This window comes from Dipodomys merriami, unplaced genomic scaffold, assembly GCF_024711535.1.
Source record: "Dipodomys merriami isolate MVZ:Mamm:240054 unplaced genomic scaffold, mDipMer1.0.p SCAF_7, whole genome shotgun sequence".
Classification (NCBI taxonomy): Eukaryota; Metazoa; Chordata; class Mammalia; order Rodentia; family Heteromyidae; genus Dipodomys; species Dipodomys merriami.
This window is the reverse complement of record NW_027206290.1, coordinates 20,864,079-20,879,623: the sequence shown is the minus strand read 5'-3', so window position 1 is coordinate 20,879,623 and position 15,545 is coordinate 20,864,079. Positions and strand designations below refer to the sequence as shown.

Below are 15,545 nucleotides of genomic sequence, written 5' to 3'. Positions count from 1 at the left end.
TCTATGAGCAGTCTATCTGTGATTGGCAACTCCTTTGTCCATGGACTGCAGAAGAAAAGAAAGTGCAGCTTTTTTGTTAAGATGAGATCTTGCTGTAACTTTTTGCCCACAATAGCCTCAAACCACTATCCTCTCAATTTCTGCCTTCTGAGTGTCTGGGATTACAGGGGAAAGCCACTCTGAAAATACTTTTTGATCCCTGTCCTTTTGTGCCTATGTGTCCTGGGGGTAGACCACAAGGCTTCCCACATGTGAGGCAAGCACTTTACCACTCACAACAATGGACTCACAACAATTCAAATGACAGAGAGACAAAGTCTTCACTCCTACCAGTGACAGAGCTGCTAACTGACCCAGCATTGAAACAAATGTTTTGATTTAACAACAACAATTAAAAAAAACATTTTAGGTCAAATGGTCATACTTTTCGAAGATTTTATTTTCCACACAATTCTGTGCACAAGCAAAGGATGTTAGAGCAGGGAGGGAGAAAGGTAGCCCGTTACCTAATCAGACAGATCACTATGGGTCACCAAAATCATATACAGACTCACAAACTGCGGGGTGGCCCCACCCCACTACCACGGGCTCACAGAATGGTTTTAACAGTTAATTCCTATCTCTGCTATGAATCTCACATGTGTGTGTGTATGTGTGTGTGTGTGCACATGTACCAGTACTGGGACTTGAACACAAGACCTGGACAATGTCCCTTAGCTTTTTTTGCTCAAGGCTGGTGCTCTACCACTTGAGCCACAGTTCCACTTACAGCTTTTTGGTGGTTAGAGGTAAGAGTCTCACGGTCTCATGAACTTTCCTGCCCAGGCTGGCTTTGAATCTCGATCTTTAGATCTCAGCCTCCTGAGTAGCTAGGATTATAGGAGTGAGCCACTTGGGATCTGAACAAAACTTTTACTGGTATTTCCCTAGCTTCCATTTAAATGTCATATGTTCTAGCTTTTACCTTAAAAATAAATGGACTCTAGTAATAATTCATGGCCACCCTTAATCACCTGTCACATGTGAAATGTTGCCTGAGTTCTAGCACTTACCCCTTTCTACTTGGGCCTCATCTGCACTAGTGCCTAAGAAGCAGCATGGCTGCAGGCACACTGTGTGCTAAGAAAGGCAAGCGTGCCCTTTCCTCTCTCCTTTCCCAGCTCTCTTCACTGCTCCTCTGTTCCCAGCCACTGAGGAATTCCACCTTAGGAAATTCAGTTCTTTTTCTAGAGCCCACCCAAAGGCTCAGGACGGAATGGCACATGTGATTTTCCCAGATAAATGATGCTTCTTCCCATCACAGTCAATTAAAAGTTTTATAAAGAAGGCTTTCTTTTTGTAAACCACTAAGTTCCAATTACAGCCACTGCATTTGAATAAACCAGAACATCTTAAGCCCAGAGACCTCAGTAATTGGAAGGGCACGTTAATACAGCAGCTGGCATATATACAAAGGGCTTTGATGCTGATACAATTTGAGTTTCCTCTGACAGGAAATAGCCATTGCTACTGCAACACTAAGCAGGTCTTAGATGGGATCTATGCTGTAAAGACTTTGATGCTAAAGGAGGGACCCGGTGGCTCTGGCTGTATCACCTGAGGCCTCAGGAAGAGGTCAAGGGCTCTGCAGACTGTTATCTTTTCTACCCCATTTCTCATGTACCTTGTTCCATACCTGCGTGCTTCCTTCCTCTCCTGGAGGATCACAGAAGGAGCCTCTTGGCTTGAACCATCCTTGGCTTCCTGCCAACACTGTGAAATCAAGGAAAAGCTGGACAAAGCATGGTTTTCCCCAAAATCTATTTTGCTCTTTCTTTTTTTTTTTTTAAGGGACTATTGGGGACACCTGCCAAAGTACCCAGGAAGTCAACAGAACCTACAGAGACAAGAAGGTTCTTCTAACCTCCAAACCAATAATCTGGTCACAGTAAGAAAGATCTTAGGATGTGGTGAGGAGACAAAGGCAGGGCTTTGTCTACAGATTTCCATTTCCCTGTCTTATCGCGTGTGTGTGTGTGTGTGTGTGTGTTAGCACTGGGGCTTGAAATCATGACCTCATGCTGTCACCTGGCTTTTTTGCTTAAGGCTAGCATTCTACCACATGAATCACAGCTCCATTTCCAGATTTTTCTTGGTTAATTGGGGGCAAGAGTCCTGGGGACTTTCCTCCCTGGGCTGGCCTTGAATTGCAACCCTCAGATCTCAGCCTCCCGAGTAGCAAGGAATGGAGGCATAAGCCACCAGCTGCCAGCTCACTTAAATTCTTAAAGTGAACTTTGCTTAGCTAGAGAACTAGAAATAAATCCTAGGTCGAACACTTTCAGTGGCCTTGGGTAAGAGGAAGATGGCCTCTCTAACCTGCCAAACAACACTGCATTGCCAGATGGTTCTCTGGCTTAAATGATAATACCTGGCTGGCACCTGGTTGGTACAGGTAGCCATTTGTGGTAAATCATTTAAAGGCCATCAGTCCCTTCTGCCAGGGGATACTACCACTCCAAACCAGAGATGGGAGTCTCCTCCTCCATGCATCTGGCCTGGCTTCCTGCAGACACACAGAACACCAGAAGGGAAGCCCTGGGTATGCTGGAGGCTGAGCAGGGCTCACAAGATTTCACAGTATCACAGTGTCTGTCTGCAGGCCACTGGTTAACTGAAAGACAAGAGTCCCGGGGCCTCTGCCCTGCCACAGCCAATGAAGGAAAGCTGTCTAAATTACTGAAGGGTCAGAGGCCAGGAGGAGGAAACTGAGGCTGCCCAGCTGGCAGATAACACTTGATACTCCCAGATCTCTAGTCCAGCTGTCCCTGCAAGTGACTGTCCCCTCTTACTCAAGATGTAACCAGCAGAGAACTTCCAAGCATGTCTCCAGAATGTCAAGAAATAAAAACACTGGTTTCAAACGACCAGGACTTGGGGATGATTTGTGTTGGGCAGTAGATAGATATAACACCCAATAACAAACAATGCTTGAGCACTAGCCCTTTCCAGTGGAGAAGTGCTGCTCTAGTATCAACAAATCAGAGAAAAATACAAGATTTTGCATGTTAGAGTAAATTAGACTTTGCCAGAAAACCATGCAGAGAACCAGGTACAAAGAACAAAGAAAAGGTTTATTGCAAGTAAAGGGACCAGCAAGACCTCTTCTCACAAGAGAGAAGTGCCAGCTATTGTGCCCAGTGACCTTTTATAATCTACGAGGTTTAGGAGGCGGAGACCCTGGTGTGGACGTGAGGACCAGGGCCTTCATCATGGTAGCTTAGGATTTATGGCTGCTGCCCAAATAGTAGATAAGGGGTCTTGAAACTGCCCACACCAGAAGGTCACTCTAGGGGCTCTTGTTGCCTTAGATGGTGGTAGCTGCCCCAGAGGAGTGCGATCTTAAGGTAAACGGGGGGGGGGGGGGGGGGGAACTGGAGGCTGATTAGTTACTGCCTTTGCTACATGGGCCTAGTATTGCCTAGAAAAGGAGCATGCTAAGCTATGGAAAGGGAGCTTATTGGGCTAACACTGCACCAATCACAAGTGACATCCCTTTTTTTCTCTTCTGTTTAAGAGCCCCACAGATTTCCTACTCCAGTGACCTGATAAGAATTTGGTGGCTCAAATGAGAAGCTAGCCAAGGACTTCCTAAAATTCAAACAGAAGCTGGGTACTGGTGGCTCACACCTGTAATGTTAGTTACTCAGGTGACTGAGATCTGAGAATCACAGGTCAAAGCCAGCTTGGGCAGGAAAGTTGGTAAGATTCTTTATCTCTAATTAACTATCTAAGAGATAGAAGTGGACCTGTGGCTCAAGTGGTAGAGTGTTAGTCTTGAGCAAAAAGTTCAGGGACAGTGCCCAGGCCCTGAGTTCAAGCCTCAGAACTGGAAGAAGAAGAAAAACAAACTCAGAGTGACATGTATCTTTGAACTACCTCACCATCCTTAAATTCAAGAATGGCAATTGCAGAAGGTAGAGACAGAAGGATGGTAATTTGAGGCCAGCCTGGGCATGGCAATTTATATCTATAATCTTAACTCCTTGGGAGGTTAGAGAGTCTAAGCACAGCAGCCAGTCTGAACCAAATTAGTAAGATCCTATGTGAGAAACAAACTAAAAGCAAAATGGACTGAGGTTGGAATTCAATAGGTAGAGTGTTGGTACAACATCCCTAGTTCCAATTCCAGTACTAAAAGTTAGATAAGAGGGCCTAAGCGTGGTCGATGGCCTTGGTAATGATCAATGGCTCTAACATAAGAATTTGGTGGTTTGGGTCATGGAAGCTGAGACCCAGGTGGCTGAAGAGAAAGAGGGTACTTCCTAAATTTATAAACAAGGGCCAAGCTTCCTTAACATTCAGGTGTCCAAGCTCTAGAGATCAATCACACTCATTTTCAAGCCAGCTTGAAGATGTTCAAGACTTTTTACAATGGTGATTCCAATTCTTCTGTCTTGAGGGTTGACCAATGCAAACAATTATTATCCTTGCACAGACCAAATGTACTGTTGTGGGTTTTGGGAAAATATTTTGCTGGGTCATTGTAATTAATTCTAGTTCAGACTACCTTGGTTCCAAGTCAAGTATTGTTGGGCAACGGATTTCACTCACAGAAATGTCACACAGGTTGCATACTTGATCCTGCCTTGTGGAATAATCCTAACACATTATTGCTTACATTGGGTAAGTGTCCCTTGAGGGCCTCTTAAAGCTATTTCTGGAGTAAGTGCCTGAACTTACATCTCTCCCTCCTAACCTTTCACTGGACAGTGCGGTGGTGTGACACCCCTGGCTAGCACTGAGGAACATGATCTGAAGTGGCATCAGGAAGCCAAGTCTTGAGCTGTACTACAGCCCTGGGAATGGTGTTGGGGGTTGCTGACCTCTTCAAGTTGAGTGCTTTCTTGAAAACCCTGAGATCTCTTTCTCACTTCTTGGGGACTGGTTGGGATTTTACCATTTCGTTTTCTTTTCTAGTCTTGAAGCTACAAGACTTCAAAGAGGAGATCTGAGGATCTGAAGCTGGGGTAGGGAAGTCTGTGAGATGCTTGTCTCTGATTAACCACCAAAAAGCCAGGGTCTGAGTTTTGGCTCAAGTGGTAGAGTACTAGCTTGAGCAAAAAAGCTAAAGGACAGTGGATACAGTATCCAGGCCCTGAGTATAAGACTCAGTATAGGGGGCTGGGAAGGTGGCTCAGTGGTAGAGCACTTGCCTTGCATGCTCGAGGCCCTGGGTTCGATTCCTCAGCACCACATAAGAAAAAAGCCGGAAGTGGCGCTGTGGCTCAAGTGGTAGAGCACTAGCCTTGAGCTGAAGAGCTGAGGGACAGCGCCCAGGCCCAGAGTTCAGGCCCCACAACCAGACCCCCCCAAAAAAAGACTCAGTATAGGCATGCATGTGCACGCATGCACATACGCAAAAGGAAAAAAACAACTCTACCTCCTCCACCTTAAGTTCCCGTGATCCACTGAATTCACTTAATCTTATCAGTGTCCGTATCCCTGTAAGCCATTAAAATCCTCAAATCCCTTTTGGAACAAGAGTGGGGTCCAAATCACTCTAAAGGCCTTACATTTAAGGTGAATGCCTAAGGCCAACTATAGGATGTGTTCTAAACAAGAGCTGGACCCACTCTGAAATTCCTGCCACATCCACGCTGCACCTCACTACTGATGGAGAACTAAGCAGCTGACCAAGGCAATTTAGGTAGCATTTGAATTATAAAACAAGCAAAACACTAATGAGCTAACTTTTACCCTATATACAATTCATACAAACAGTACATAAGGGTCTTTTGGCAGCCCTGGGGTTTGAACTCAGACATTCTATTATCTGAACCACTTCAGCTTCCTGCCCTCTCCCCTTTTTGAGGCTTTATTTTTCAGATAGGGTCTAACACTTTTTGCTCAGGGCTGGCCTCAGTCTGAAATTCTCCTGCCCATGCATCCCACATATCTGGGATTAACAGGCATAGACCACCATACCTGGCTAGATAGTTGGGATGGAGCAAGGGTGGGTCTCATTGCCTTTTTACCCAGGCTGGCCTAGAACTGCAATCCTCCCAATCTCTACCTCCCAAGTAGCTGATATTATAGGTATGAAGCACCGCAACTGGGTGAAGGGCATTCATTTGCAGCATCATGAGTAGCACCATTAGCCATAGCCATTGAAATGTTTAAATGTACAGATATGGTGATATGGCCAGCTATAGAAATAAGGTGATATTCTGCAGAAAAATCAGTCTTTCATAAATAACTGAGCACATTTCACAGAGAAAAGTCTATAGGGCTACACCTCAAAACTTGGAACACATGCTGTTCGCAGTTAAACTAGGGGAGGTGGGAGGTGGGAAAGTGGGAAGAGATTAACTTTTACTGGCTTTTCTCCTGGTTACTGGTTGTAATGCTGCTAGCTTCACTACTCTGAAAAAAACGAAAAAACACCAGAGATAACATTTATGATCTCAGGCTATATCATGCATTCTCAAATTCCCAAAACATGCAATGTCTTACAGATTCACAGGCAAAAGGCCAGGAGTTGTTCAGTGTCCCAACTATACTCTGGACGGGCTTTCCCACACCCTCACCTTTATCCTGCTCTGAAGTCTTCCATAATTCTACAAAGCATGTAAGAAACCTATATGGAAGCACTCAGAGAAGCTAAAAAAGCCAAGAGCTCTTTCTCAATCTAAATAAAGTTGTGAGTTGTTGTTTTTTTAAATGTCTTTAAAATAGCATGTGACAAAGTATAAAACATTTTATAATTCATCATTGTCTCAATATTTTTACATGTATTAGAGCCAATATGCTAATCAAGCAAGATTAGTTTTTTTAATCATATAAACAATCCAAAAAGGGGGCTCTAAGATTATTTCAAAACATTTCATCCAATAAAAATTCCTTCTTCCTTCCATCCCACTAAATAATACATTATCAAATAGGAAGACAGTTTCAATATCTTCATTCTTTCCTTGTGTCTGTGCGCACATGCCAGGGATTTAACCCACGTCCTCACATCTGCTAGGCAAGCGTTCTACCATTAAGCAGTATCTCTTACTTCCCAATTATGCTTTTGGTGTGAGGAGTGGGGAGGAGGGACAGTACTAAGAATTGAACTCAGGGCCTTACACTTGCAAGCTGGGCATGTGTTCTACCACTTAAGCCATCCGCTCCCCCGCCCCCCCCCCCAGCCCTTTTGCTTTGAGTTTGTTTTTCAGAATAGGGTCCCATGCTTTTACCATGGCCAACCTCAGACACATCTCTCCTACTTCCATCTCCCAAGTACCTGGAATTACAGGTGTATACCATCATACCTAGCCCAAAATACACTTTTAACCTGCATCTTTAAGTCTATTTGGATGAAACAAATTTAAAATTAACTTAACCAAGTTTCTCCATGTCCCAACTTTTAAAGTTTAATCAGAACCCAAGATAAACTTATCAGTGTACAGCTCTTTCCAGGGTTCAGGGTGCAAAACCAGGCTCCACAGGAAGAGGCTGGTGGGAACTCCAAGTCAGAGGAGTCAGAGGTATCATTAGAGAAGCCAGAAGTGAAGGTGTTAGACGCTTGCCAGACAGCAGACAGAGAGAGAAGTCAGACCCCCAGTAAATACCACTTAAGGTAAGAAAAGTAAACAAGGAAGCAAGCTGGCTCAAGGAACATCCAAGTAGGTGGTAAAGAGGGTGTCAAAAGGCAAGCAGTAGCTAAGCAACTCGTCTGGGTGAACTCTGATACTTGTGTCCTTTTCCCCAGGCTTTGTTTTACTTGCTGGTGGGAGTGTTGCATGTTGGGAGCCAGATTTTACTGTGATGACACTGAAGATCAAACACCTACAGATTAGACTCTACCCTTGATTAACTCCAGGACCCACACTGGAATTAGTACCCAGATGCAGCCTGAGACAGAAGCTTGAGTCTGAGGGTGGCTCATGAAACAAACTTCTGAGGAAGTCTTGATAACCTAATCCTTTTCTAGAATGCAATGAGAATACTCTTCCAGTTCTTGGGAGAGGCAAGCAGCCAACTTTCAAGCAAATCTGATCAGCAAGTAGGACTCAGAAACAACACATTCCATCCACTTGGCTCAAACATCTCAAAGCTGGAAAGGGAGGTGGGTGCCTCCTACTCATCCATTATACATTTGAAGCCCTGAGTACCCTATCCAGCCCACAAGAGTGGTCCTGACCTAAATCCATCAGCGAATTTGTTTGGGGCCCATTTGTTTTCTCATTTCGCCAGAGAGAAAGGAGCTTTGGTTTTTATCTAAAGAGATCTGCTTTCAAATCCAAATACACTCCTCCTCGTCCTCCAAACCCAGTTTCTTTGCTTTTCCTTGCAAGGAACTGTGGGAAGGCCCTTCTAGCACCTGCCCCATCCAGCTGCCTTTTATCTATGTGAGTCCTATACCCATCAGACAGCAGATGAATTCCCACATTCCTTCTGTTCTCACCAGCAGAGCAGAGAGCTGGGTCACCTTCTCTACCATCTCCACCCTCCTCAACCCCCCCACTCCTCATCAGACAAATGGCTTCCAAATAGTGGACCGTGAATCATTCACAGGTCAAGAGTTCTAAAGAACACAGGAGAGAAACAGAAATAGAAACTTGTTTCAGATACACAGATTACTTACTCCTGTTCTGTGTCTCAAAGTAAAAAAAGAAAAGAAAATGCATTCTGTACTATGGTAGCCAAAAAAAAAAAGCTGGAAACAGTACTTTCAACAAGGCTTTGCCATCGAGTTAGACTTCCCTCTCAACCCAGTGGCAACACTTCTCCACATTGGCTCAAGCTCTGAGAAGACTTCTAGCTATCTTGTTGGTCAGCTATTAAAAAAAAAAAAAATGCTGGCTTTTGATGTTCATTCATAAGCTTCTTCCCCCAAACACCAATATTCTGTGCATGGAAACACCTCTGCTCATGCTGCCTAATCCTGCCTTCTCCGGGCTCCCTTCGGCCTGTAATACATCCAACTGCCTTGCCAGGAACAGCAGGCCTCGGAGCAGCATGAGCTCCATTTCTTTGCATCCTGCCTTTCATCTTCAATCAGAACAAATACGGGCCAAAGTCACTCTTGAAGTACCTTCAGCTTTCTTACAAAATTAGCCTCCATCTCCTGATGTGATGCATTCTTTCCCAATGCCAGGTAAAAACAGCCAGGCCTAAGGTTCAGTTCAAGCCCCATTCACCATTCTAAGGGTAAATGGCTCTGCTCTCTTCTTCCTCTCCCAGGGCGAATGGAAGGAGGCCAGCAGAGAGAGGTGACAAGCTTAGTGTGAACGTGATGTCCAAACTAACTCTACCCACATGCCTGCTGTGCTCTGACCAGGCTGCCCACAATTCTCACCTAGACAATTAATTCATTGTCTTTCATCAAAAGAAAAACAACTTTTCTGTATCCGTGTAGCCGGCTCAGCTGGCTCTTCTCAACCAAACAGAATATCCTACTTTTTAGCTTTCCAAGAGATACGGAAACCAAAATGAATCATTCATCTGTACAAGATGGGATGTCAATTTGGAAAGAAAGGTAAACAGAGACAATGTGGTCTGAAGGGTTTCTTTTTAACTGTTTGGTGTCCTCTAAGTCATGTAAAACCAAACCAGGAACCATCTGTAATCCTAGCCACTCAAGAGGCTGAGACCCAGAGGATGTCAAGTGGTAGCCAGCCTGAGCCAAAAGTCTCCAAGACTCCATCTCCAATTAACCAGCAAAATGCTAGACTGGAACTGTGGAGATGTGTGCACCAGCCATGAGCAAGAGAAAGAATCAGGGGAGTAAGGTCCTGAATTTAAGCCCCAGTACTGACATAAAGAGAGATGAGAGAAGGGGACCAGTGGCTCACACCTGTAATCTTAGCTACTCAGGAGGCAGACATCTGAGAATAATGGAGATCTCTGGATTATGGTTTGAAAACAGTGGGCAGAAAAATTTGTGAGACTCTTACCTCCAATCAATGACCAAAAAGCCTCAAGTGCAGCTGTGGTTCAAGTGGTAGAGTGCCAGTCTTGAGCAGAAATAGCTAAGGGACAGCACCCAGGCCCTGAGTTCAAGCACCAGCACAGAAGAAAAAAAAATGCCAGCTTTGAGAGAACACAGATACCAGGGACCACCTTCAGAACGCCACAGGTGGCTGAATGGTCTGCCACACCAAACGCTGAGCAACAAGAAACTCCCAAAGCCTGAGGACACAGAGGGTCTACTAAATAAACCTCAGGCCCATCACACTCCAGAACTAGCCCCAAGAATGCACCACTCCCTTTTCACAAGCCCACCCCTTCCCATTTCACAGGGGCAAGCCAGCATTCCAGGGAAGGGGAGGATCCTGGGAGGAAGTTCTCAACCCTCCTAAGCCTACTCCTACTTCCCAGCCCTCAAGGCTCCCCTTACCAACCAAAAGTACTTCCCCAAGAAGATTTCAGAAAAGTAAGGAACGTCTGTTCTGGAATCCATACAGTGGGGGTCTATTCATAGGATCCTGGCAAAGATCTAAACTTCTCTAGGGATTGCTATAAAGTGTCAGCAGCCAGTTCTAGTCACCTTCAAGTCAGCACAGGGTGTAAGCAGCAAAGAGGCATCATTCTTTCCATTGGGGTACAGAACCTGTGGATGGAGAGAGAAGAAAGGAAAGCTAATAGTAATGACTAAGCAGCTGGCTTCCAAGGCATCTGGCCTAGACAGATAAACAAGACCACACAGTCAAGTCTGAGAGCAGCAATGTGGTTAAAGGTGTTGCAGAGGAAAGAAAAACAGAAGTAGCCTCAAAGTAAATAATTCTCCAGGTCCCCACAAGGCACAGGCAAGGACTGGCAAATCAATTCCACCCCACCATTCCTCAAGCCATAACAATGGAAGGTGGACACATTTCAGAGTTCATCTCGCCCATCCCACAGAAGGAAGATTAGGCCCAAGGGGAGATAGTTTAACTAGTACACTAGCACACTTAAAAGGAAACTGGGATTCTTTCTGAGTTCATCTCACCCAACCCACAGAAGAAAGATTAGACCCAAGGGGAGATAGTCTAACTAGTACACTAGCACACTTAAAAGGGAACTGGGATTCTTCCAAAGGAGAGCTCCTTACACCAGGCGTTCACGCTGCAGTAACTCAACTAAAACCACCTGCCATCCAAGGTCTATCAGTTTCCATCGATGTAACACTTTTATTGGCCTGTTTCATTCATCAATCCCACCATCCACACGAACTCTTCTTCCCTCTACTCCAAAGGGGTATCTGTATTTAAACATCACCAAAGATCACTGCCAAGTAAAACCTACAATTTCATAGAAGGACCAGCACATTCACATTCGAATGAATACCACTGAGAAGAGCCTGTCGACCAGCCGGACAGCTCCAAAGGACCTTCCCAGGGGTTTTCCCCCTTCGCTGACAAGGTAGGGAGATGCTGACGTTGCAAAGCCCATTTCCTGGCTGTGCAAACTGAGGGACTTCGTTTGATCAACCGGGGGGGGGGGGTGTACCAAAGTAGAGCTAGAATTTTAAATTAAAAATAAAAGCACCAACAGTTTCTCCCTCTGACTCAGTGGCTAGAATGGGACCACCCCCCCCCGCGCCTGGGGGAGCTGCCCGGGGAAATAAAAGCCACTTGTTTTAGACAGACGCGGGGGCGGGGGGTGTTGCCATTTGGCATGCTTGATGGGGGGGGGGGGAGAGGGGGGCAGAAAGCCAGCGTTCCCCGGATGCCCACGGGTCGCACACACACTCACTGGGATGCGAACCCCCCACCCCGACCCCCAGCTCCCCTGGATGCACCGCCGGGCCGGAGCGGGAAGACACGGGGTGGCCGGGCGTGGGGGGGGGGGGCACCTGCTCCGGAGCGGCCGCGGGCAGGGATGCTGCGCCCGCCGGCTCCTGCCGACCCCAGCCGGGACCCCCGCCGACCCCTGCCGGAGCCCAGCCGGACCCCCGCCACCCCCCCAGCCGGGACCCCCGCCGCACCCCTGCCGAGACCCCGCCACCCCCCCCGCCGGAGCCCCCAGCCGGGACCCCCGCCGCACCCCTGCCGGGACCCCGCCACCCCCCCCCCGCCGCACCCCTGCCGGAGCCCAGCCGGACCCCCGCCACCCCCCCGCCGGAGCCCCCAGCAGGGACCCCCGCCGCACCCCTGCCGGAGCCCAGCCGGGACCCCCGCCACCCCCCCGCCGGAGCCCCCAGCCGGGACCCCCGCCACGGCCGCGCTAGGCCGGGGGCGGGAGCCGCGGCGCCCCTAGCCAGCACCCGGGGCCGCGCGGGGCGAAGACGAGCCCGCCCGCCGCCCCGATCCCTGCCGAACCGCGTCACCTGTGCGGGGTCCCGGGACGGCTCGCGGCGCCAGGCCGGGGTGTCGGGGGGCGGCAGCGGCGCGGGTCACAGGCGCCGGGTCATCGGGCCGGGCCCCCGGGGCGGGTGCCGGCCGGAGCCACCCGCGAGCTGCGGGCGGGAGCCGGGGAAGCCGCGGGCTCGGGGCCGCCGCCGGGAGGAGCAGTGGCCGAGGCTCCGGCGCCGCCGCGCCCGCCCGGACTGCGGGCTCGGGTATACCGCAGAGCGGCTCCTTAAAGGGGCCGCGGCCGCCGGGCTCGGGTTCGGGCTCCGGCCGGGCTCCGGCTCCGGCTCCGGCTCCGGCTCCGGCTCCGGTCGACGTGGGCGGGGCCCGAGGCCGGCGGCGGGGCCCAGATCGGCGCGCGGGGACGCGGGTCCGGGGGTCCGCTGCGCTCCCCGCGTACCTGCGGAGGGGGGTCCGCGTCCGGGGTCCCCGGACGACCTCACCCCGCCGAGCGGCTCCCGGGCTGCCCTCAGGAGCGGGGGGAACCGGGCGAGCCTGTGCCCAGCACCCTCGAGAGCCAGGACCGCCTCGGCCTGTGGACTGGCATGCTGCCTTAAATGCCCCGACTCTGTGCGCACGGACGGCGCGCTCCGGTCCTGGCGAAGGGGACGAAGGGCAGCCCGGGCCCGCCACGTCTGACGTGGCCCAAGTCGAGTCCCGCCCCGCCCTGGCCTCCTGGGGCGGCAGGTGCAGCCGGGACCCGGAGGGGGGGCGGGGAAGGGGGAAGCCTCCCTCCCACCGCCCCCAGCCTCCCCCCCCCCCCGGGGCAGGCCGGCCCAAGAGCTGCTCTAGTGCGTGCCCGAGGCCCTGGGTTCGATCCCAGCCACCCACCTACATTCTCCACCCGCCAGTTGTCAGGGTGTGGTGGGAAGGGTTTGCATTGCTGGTGCTGGCTGTGAGTCCCTAGCTGCCTAAATGAATAAAGTTTAGCATTCAGTGGAGCCGACCAAGTTACCTAGGGCCTGCCTGCCACACTGCCACGTGACCTGAATCCACCGGCTGGGAGGGTTTGGAATAAAAATCCAGAAAAGGAATATTTAGGCAATTATAATGTGCAAAAAGCAATAGCAAATCCCCCCCCCCCGTGTGTGTGTGTGTGTGTGTGTGTGTGTGTGTGTGTGTGCTCTTGAACTCAGGGTCTGAGCACTGCCCTTTGGGTGTGTAGCTCAGATTGGTGCTTTACCACTTGAGCCACAGCCCTATTTGCAGATTTTTGGTGGTTAAGTGGAGATAGGCATGTCATAGACTTTCCTGCTCAAACTGGCTTCAAACCATGATCCTCAAATCTCAGCCTCCTGAGGAGTTAAATCTCTCCTTTTCTTTATTTGAAAAGAAGTACATCCTAAAGAAACCATCTCACCCCTCCCTACATGAATAATAATTTGAGAGAAATGATCCTTTGAGAGAAATATCCATAGGTAGAGCTAACACATTTAACCTAATACATACATGCACACAAACACTGAAAATACACATCTTCACACATCTTCCTATTTCTTTTCAACTAGAAAAGCAACAGAAGGGATAGAGTGTGACTCAGGAGGTAGATGGTTACTTAGCAAATAGAAGGATCTGAGTTCAAACCCTGGAACAGGAAGGGAGGGAGGGAGGAAGAAGGGAGGAAGGAAGGAAGGAAGGAAGGGAGGAAGGGAAGGAAAGAGGGAGGGAGGGAATCAAAGTCAGAACCTGGGACTCTTATTAGAGACACTTAGCTTTAGCTAACCTGACTGACGTACAATCTGTTCATCTATAAAGTGGGCATGATGATTCCATTATTTCTGAAAAGTTCTTATCAGAAAAATCTCAGACTGAGGAAAGGTAATTTTCTACACCCCCCCCCCCACCTTATAGAGACAAAAATTTGTCTGCACAGGACCTGCCTTCCTCCTCCCTCAAGTTCACCATTTGGTGTTCTCTCCCCAGAATCAGAATGTAGCAGGGCATCACTGCACTTTGACCACACTGTGCACAGGACCTAGCTACCTTAGTTTGTCCCATACCTGCTTTATTACTATCAGTGGGTAGGTTGGTTGTAGGTGGAGATCTGTGGGGTTAGTCCAAAAAGACATATTTCACAATGTCATTTCCAGCTGCTATATCAAGACCATGTCTTACAGATACTCTCCCGTGTTTATCAAGGGCTGTTCATTGCTTTGGCCTCTCCTGATAAGTGTGAATCGTTCTTTCATTGATATCTATAATTATTTAACACTAACAGCAACAAACCAGGCCGAGTAAAAAACCCCAGAAATAACTATTTTCTGCAGCTCACTTGATTCCTTATCGTTGGGCCTCTATGAACAGAAGTAAATGTATTCACCTTCACTTAAAGAAAAAACAAATACAAAAACTTGTCTGAAATCCATTTTCCTTAATGAATTTCTCTTTTGCAAAATTCTTTAACTCCTTTTGTTTTTAATGTCTGTGATGAGATTTAAACTCAGGCTCTAGATGATGCTCTTTAGCTTTTTCACTAAAGGCTGATGCTCTACCACTTGAGCCACAGCTCAAGTAGAGCAGTTGAGCTGTGATTCAAATGGTAGAACAGTTGTAGCTTTTTGCTGGTTAATTGGAGGTAAGCAGCTCATGAACTTTCCTGCCCAGGTTGGCTTTGAACCACAATCCTCAAATCTTAGTCTCCTGAGTAACTTAGTACAGGTGTGAAACAGACCCAATTGTTTTCAAAACTTGAGATCCAAGCTGCTTCTTTCTAAATTATCAAGAAAATTAACACCAACAATGGTGGGAAAATTCCACTTTTCTGCTGTTTATAAAGATGTAACCCAAACAACAGCAAACATTTTGATTGGAAAGGTTTTGATTAGGGATAGAAGGATAGCTCATAAGTTATAGTGCTTACCTAGCATGTGGAAGGGCCTGGGTTCCCCATCAGCACAGCAAAAATAAAGAAAAAAAAAAAGATTTGAGTTAAAAGAAATAGTGAACAACTTCAGGCATTACTTTGCCTACACTGTTCCATTTTAGTGTATCAAGATTTTTTTTTATAAAAGCCAAATCTAATAGTAAACACTTGTAATCCCAGCACTTGAGGGGTTGAGGCAGAATGATCATAGGTATGGAGCAGCCTGGGCTGCTTAGTAAGACCTTATCAAGAGACAGCAAAAGAGGAGAGAGAAAGGGAAGGAGGGAGGGAGAGAGAAAGGGAAAGAAGGAAGGAAGGAGAGAGAATAATTTTATAAGTTTCAGGAAAAAAATAATTCAAGATATTAAACAACATCTCTGAAA

General features: G+C 48.0%; 1 protein-coding gene across 9 annotated transcripts in view; it reads right to left on the bottom strand.

The window, feature by feature from the left end:
* Tlcd4 (TLC domain containing 4) overlaps window positions 1-15,545 on the bottom strand; it is a 75,347-nt gene that overhangs the window by 37,193 nt on the left and 22,609 nt on the right. For 4 of the 9 annotated variants that reach the window (XR_011368793.1, XM_070007717.1, XM_070007725.1 and 1 more), the window contains exon 2: window positions 15,160-15,176. The exons of 1 other annotated variant lie outside the window; for it this stretch is intronic. The gene's annotated coding sequence lies outside the window, so the exon portion shown is untranslated. Of the gene's footprint in view, window positions 1-10,516; window positions 10,580-12,277; window positions 12,487-12,699; window positions 12,889-15,159; window positions 15,177-15,545 lie in introns of those variants that run through there. 4 more of the 9 variants (XM_070007723.1, XM_070007719.1, XM_070007720.1 and 1 more) reach the window with 4 other exon arrangements.